Here is a 6325-nt window from a genome sequence, read left to right on the forward strand (position 1 = left end):
TCTGATGGTCTGCAGATCTTTGCAAAGTACACACTCTTGGCCTCTTGAGATTCATCAGGCCCTAGAACATAAGATGTGGCTTGCTTTTTCTTTCTCTTCCAGAAAGTTCCTGATGATTGCCACCCTGAGTGACCTGCTAAACTCCTGTTATGAGAAAAATGTATTGCCTAAACATATCCCCAGAAAGAACATTATGAGCACACCTATAAAATTTGGCAATCAAATCTTTACTGAGTATTAACTACCTAAAGAGCCATGTGCTCAGAATTGAAGCAGGGAAAAGAGTAGAAATTAAGAAGCTTGTTCTCTAGATGGGGAACCCAGTTAAACTGAGAAGTTGCAGTTTTCTTTTAATCCTCGTAAATTGTAACTTGTTGAGAGATGAGAGAGTGGAAAGGGCTGAGGAAAGAGAGAGGAGGGCATAGGCATAGGAGAGATGAGGAGGCATACATGTGTGGTACCAAAATGAGCTGAGATTAAGAGAAAAAATTGTGCTGTACTATGTAAAAGGAGGTAGAAGACCCACTTAGAAGGGACTAGCAAAGCAGAAATAGGAGACAAAAATAGTTACCCACAGCTTACTAGGATAGGAAATGAGGAGTTGACTGTCAGGCCTGTGACAGAGGAAAGGGGAAACTGTCTCCGTACTCTGAAGTTTGGGAATTTGGGAAACTAGATTTTGTTTAGTTGCCAGATTTAGCAAATAAAATTACAGGATGTTCAGTTAAATTGGAATTTTGTAAAAAAACTAAATACGTTTTTAGTGCATCTTCCCTGCAATATTTGAGAAATATTTATATTCAGCAATCATTTGCTGTTTATCTGAAATTCAAGTTTAACTAGTTGCCTTGTATTTTTTTTTTAAATCTGGCAACCCTATTAACAGGAGAAATGTTACCTAAGAGCACTACTGTTGGGAGGAGATAAAGCAGTCCCCAAAATATTGTAGCAGACGGTGGGGCAGGGAGGAGGGTGGTGAGTACCACCCTCTCCAGCCTCCAGTTTTAAGTTCCACCACATGGAGACCTTGAAGACAGTACTTATTTTACCAGGACTTAGTATCCTCTTTTTAATATATTGTGACACTAAATCATTGGGACATTCTGAGTATTAAATAAGTATACACACATACAGACACATGCACACGTGAATATAGGGATACATAGACATTTCATATAGTTGCATATGTAAAATATATGTAAACAGTCCCTGGAATATGGCAGTCGTTCAATAAATTTTAACCATTGTTATCCAAATATCTTGTGATATGAGCTTTCTCCTGGGTAACACCCAGGAATGGTTTCTGGAACACATGACAATTTCCTGATGATCCCATATATTTGAGGGACAAGCCAGAACTTCCAGCAGTCATATGGACAGATACTATTTTAATTTGGGAATTAAAAGGAAGTGTGAACTTAAAACTTGATGATATCTGAGTTATTCATTCTTTCTGGGCTAACAATATTGATTAATTTATTCCTTCCTTCATCCGTCCATTCAACAAACATTCATTTAGCAGGTAGTATAGTACCTGGTACATGATGATTGCTCAGTATATTAGTCCTTACCATGGGATCATTTTTAAGTATTATGAAGGCCATTTGCTAAGAGAGTAGATGACGGGGTTTATATCTGACCTAGTCAGGAGTACCAAGAAAGTGATATTTTAGCTAAGCTTTTGAAGCATGAATAAAAATAAGCCAGTCAAAGTTTAGTGGGAAGAATATTCTGAGCATAAAAAAAGGGTACATAAAGACCTAGATGTGGGAAATAAGGTATATTTCTGGTACCCGCAAGAACCCCAGTCTAGGGGAAGTAGAGAAAGCAGATTGGAAATTTCGTAGAATGAAGTGAAGACTCAGGTCGTGCAAGGTCTTGTAGGTGTGTTAAGATTTGGGGACTTTTTGCCAAAAATCAGAGAGAAAAAATAAGTAGAGTGACAGTATCAGGTCTTTGTTTCCAAAAGATCCCTCTAGCTGCTGGGAGAGTGACTTGCAGTATATCTGTGGCATCTGAATTATATGTATTAAGATGTTAAATATATTACATACTTGTCATTCTGCTTTCCTTAGCCTGACCTTGAAGAACTTATGCAATGTGCTTCCAACTTAAGTTACCTTCAGCCCATTCAATAAAACCTCTCTCTGGAACACCTGTCCCCAAGCTTGATGTGTGTCTGTCTGACCCATGAATTGGAGCTGTACTCAGAGCCACCTTTGCCATGAGCCCATTCCGGTGCCTCTCAACTACAAGTGATAGCTTGCTTTGAGTTCTCAGAAAACAGGTTTCACCTCTTTTCATTTTTCCTTTTTCTTTCTTTCTTTTTTATTCATTTATTTATTTTTTCATATACATGTATCTATTCTTTTTCAAATTCTTTTCCCATTTAGGTTATTACAGAGTACTGAGCAGAGTTCCCTGTGCTATACAGTAAGTCCTTGTTGGTTATCTATTTTAAATATAGCAATGTGTTATACATGTCAATCCCAATCTCCCAATCTATCCCTCCTCTCACACTTCTCCCCGGTAACCATAAATTCATTCTCTAAGGCTGTGAGTCTGTTTCTATTTTGTAAATAAGTTCATTTGTAACCTTTTTTTAGATTCCACATATAAGCAATGTCATATGATATTTGTCTTTCTTTGTCTGACTTACTTCTCTTAGTCTGATAATCTCTAGGTCCATCCATGTTGCTGCAGATGGCATATTTCATTCTATTTATGGCCAAGTAATATTTCATTGTATATATGTACCACATCTTCTTTATCCATTCCTCTGTTGATGGACATTTAGGTTGCTTCCATGTCTTGGCTACTGTAAATAGTACTGCAGTGAACATTGGGTACATGTATCTTTTCGAATTATGGTTTTCTCCAGATATATGCCCAGGAGTGGGATTACTGGATCATATGGTAGCTCTGTTTGCAGTTTCTTAAAGAACCTCCATACTGTTCTCCATAGTGGTTGTACCACTTTACATTCCCTCCAACAGTGTAGGAGGGTTCCCTTTTCTCCACATCCTCTCCAGTAATTATTGTTTGTAGATTTTTTGATGATGGCCATTCTGACTGGTGTGAGGTGATATCTCATTGTAGTTTTAATTTGCATTTCTCTAATAATTAGTGATGTTGAGCATCTTTTCATGTGCCTCTTGGCCATCTGTATGTCTTCTTTAGAGAAATGTGTATTTAGTTCTTCTGCCCATTTTTTGATTGGGTTGTTTGTTTATTTTTTTGATATTGAGCCACATGAGCTGTTTGTAAATTTTGGAGACTAATCCCTTGTCGGTTGCATCGTTTGCAAATATTTTCTTAAGTAGTATATTCTAGATTTAAAATCCATTCTTAGGGCTTCCCTGGTGGCGCAGTGGTTGGGAGTCTGCCTGCCGATGCGGGGGACACGGGTTCATGCCCCAGTCCGGGAGGATCCCACATGCCGCGGAGCAGCTGGGCCCGTGAGCCATGGCCACTGAGCCTACGCATCCGGAGCCTGTGCTCCGCAATGGGAGAGGCCACAACAGTGAGAGGCCCGTGTACCGCTAAAAAAAAAAAAAAAAATCCATTCTTAGCTCTCTCACTGGACTGTCAGTTCCTTGAAGGCAATCACTGGTGTCCTCTATCAACCTCCTAGATGTGCTATGCACAGTACAATTTGTGTCAAAAATAAGTGAGTAAATACTTATTCTCTAAGCAAATGAATACAAGTAAATAAATAAAAGGCTGAATTGGTATGATTTATTTCAAATCTCAGTGCCCTCTATTACTGATCATTTTATTTTAGCAAGGCTAAGTTATATTACTTTCAATGTAAAATAATTTGTAATAACTCTGAGGCTTTGAGAATAAAAGAATGATTGTTTTCTTTTTTAAAAAATTAAAAAAATTTTTATGCAATTTTTAAAGGTTACTTTCCATTTACAGTTATTACAAAATATTGGCTATATTCCCCGTGTTGTACATTACATCCTTGAGCCTATCTTAATCTTTTTAAAGGACCATTTTGTTTTTGCCTGAAAAGTACCACTTTCTATTCGGAGGTTCTATCCATTTGCTTACTGGACAGAACAAGAGAAATTGTCTAATCTCTCCCACACATGCACAGGTATAATCTTTAAAGCTGCTAAAAGAATGGAATAGTGCAATGTGTAATTATCTATCCTAGATTCAAGTTCCAGATAAGTAGCTATCATGTATAAACTAACTTTTGTTAAGGCTTTAGTAAACCAGATCTATAATTCTACGAGAGAGAAAATTTTGATATTCATGAAGTTATGTGCTGTGTGCCCTTTCACTGTCAAACTCATCCTCCTATCACAGACACATACATCATCATCATCATCATCATCCTTTTCCATCATCCACAGCTGAAGTGACAGTTTATTTCCATGCTCAAAATTGTGTGTTCCTTTCTGAGTTTACTGTTATCTTCTGGAGACTACATATCAAAGGATGAAGGAAAGGACATCAGGCCATCCCTCTGGAAGCCTGCACCTCTCAGTAGGACATTTCCAACTATAAGTGTAAGATGCTAGGAAGAATGTTTGAACATCTACTACTTTCCAGACCTCCTTAATAGGAACTAATGGAGAGGGGAGATAGAAATGATTATGTGTAACTCCTATTATCCAGATGCTTAGTATCTAGTCTTCTTGAGATATATTGATATCTATAATTTTAATCTGTAACTTATGAAAGACAGCTGGGACTTACGTTGTTTGTATTATCCTTCTCCCTCCCCGTGCCCTTTGGGGATGATAGTGTATAATTCTCACTTCTAAGTCTGGTCCAGCAGATGAAAGTTTTGAGATAGTTTCTCCATGGGATTACCATACCAAGACATGCACTGAGTTCTCTAAACCAATTTGTCAAAGATTTAAAAAAATAAGTTAACCATCTAAAGTTATCTCCCAAAATGAAGAAGGTCAAAGACAGCATGTCACTCTAACTAGGACCAGCAATTCACAACTGATGTTCCTCTGATATGCCAAAACCATTTTAGCATCTTTCCCAGATCATAAATAACTTGATAAGTAATATGATAAAAAGGAGACATAGGGATCATTACTTGGCTGAAAAATTAGGTTCAAGGATAATGTGTCCCAACTTGAAACAAGAATTACCTTTTTCCTCCAATGTAATATCTGGAGCCAGATTTATATATGAATATGTAACTCAAAATGACAGCAACATTTTTTTAACCTCTTCATATATTGTAAATGAGATCCACATGTTTGTACCAAATGTAGTAAAATCTACATGTCATATCTCACAACATTTTAAAAAATGCCTAAACGTTTTTCTGACTCAAGTGCAACTTGTTGTCAGTGTAGGGAACTCTACTGGTGGTCTGTCCATACACATTGTAGAGGACTTCCCCTCTTCATCTGAGTTGCAATATGTTTAAAAACAAAAAGCATTCCTAGACACCATGTGTTTTACCATCTAATAGACAGTGGATAATTAGATATGAAAGGTATGGTTACATCAACAGGACTAGAAACGTAAAGTGAAGGAAACAGGTAATATTAGGAGATTTTAGCTGAATGTAAAAAGGCTTTCTTGAATTTGGATTTCCTAGATTCTGTTAGAAGAGAGCAGTGGTGAAGGATTATGACTAGAGGCTCTATCGTATGTAGAATAGGTTACTGGAGAGCTTGTGCAGAGCCTTGACTGAGAGCAGTGTTACAGGATGTGGTTTAGAGAACATGTTGCGGGAAAGAGAAAAGTAGATCCAACTGCTCAAATATGGCAAGCTGAAGTGGGAGGTCCTTAGACATACAAGCAGAAGAAACATTGTAGTCCTACTGTAGACCTTCCAGAAGTTCAGCAAATATTGGATAAAACATCATTTTTTTTTTTTTTGCCGGACACTTCACATGCATTGACTCATATTGACTCATTTAGTGTTCTCAAAAACCCCAGGTAGTATTATTGTAACGATTATACAGGTGGAGAGACCAAGATGCAGAAAATGGTGTAAGATCATAGCAGGGCTGGAATTCAAACCCAAGCTTGTTTTATTCTAATGCCCTTATGCTTTCCAGTCTAACACCACTGGCTCTCAGCACCTATGGCATGTTATTTTGAATAACCCTTAATGGTTATATTTCTTGGTTAAGGGTAGAATTTTTTTGAAAATCAGTTCTGAAAAATACGGTAGATGGCAATATGGCTTTTGGTAAACAATAACAACAAAACAAAACGAGGCATCATCAGAAGGTACTAAACACATGTGCATCCAAAACTGGTTCTAAGGTTTGCAATTTTTTAATTTATTTTATTTTTAATTGAAGTATAGTTAATTTACAATGTTGTGTTAGTT

Source organism: Orcinus orca, chromosome X (genome assembly GCF_937001465.1).
Source record: "Orcinus orca chromosome X, mOrcOrc1.1, whole genome shotgun sequence".
Lineage (NCBI taxonomy): Eukaryota > Metazoa > Chordata > Mammalia > Artiodactyla > Delphinidae > Orcinus > Orcinus orca.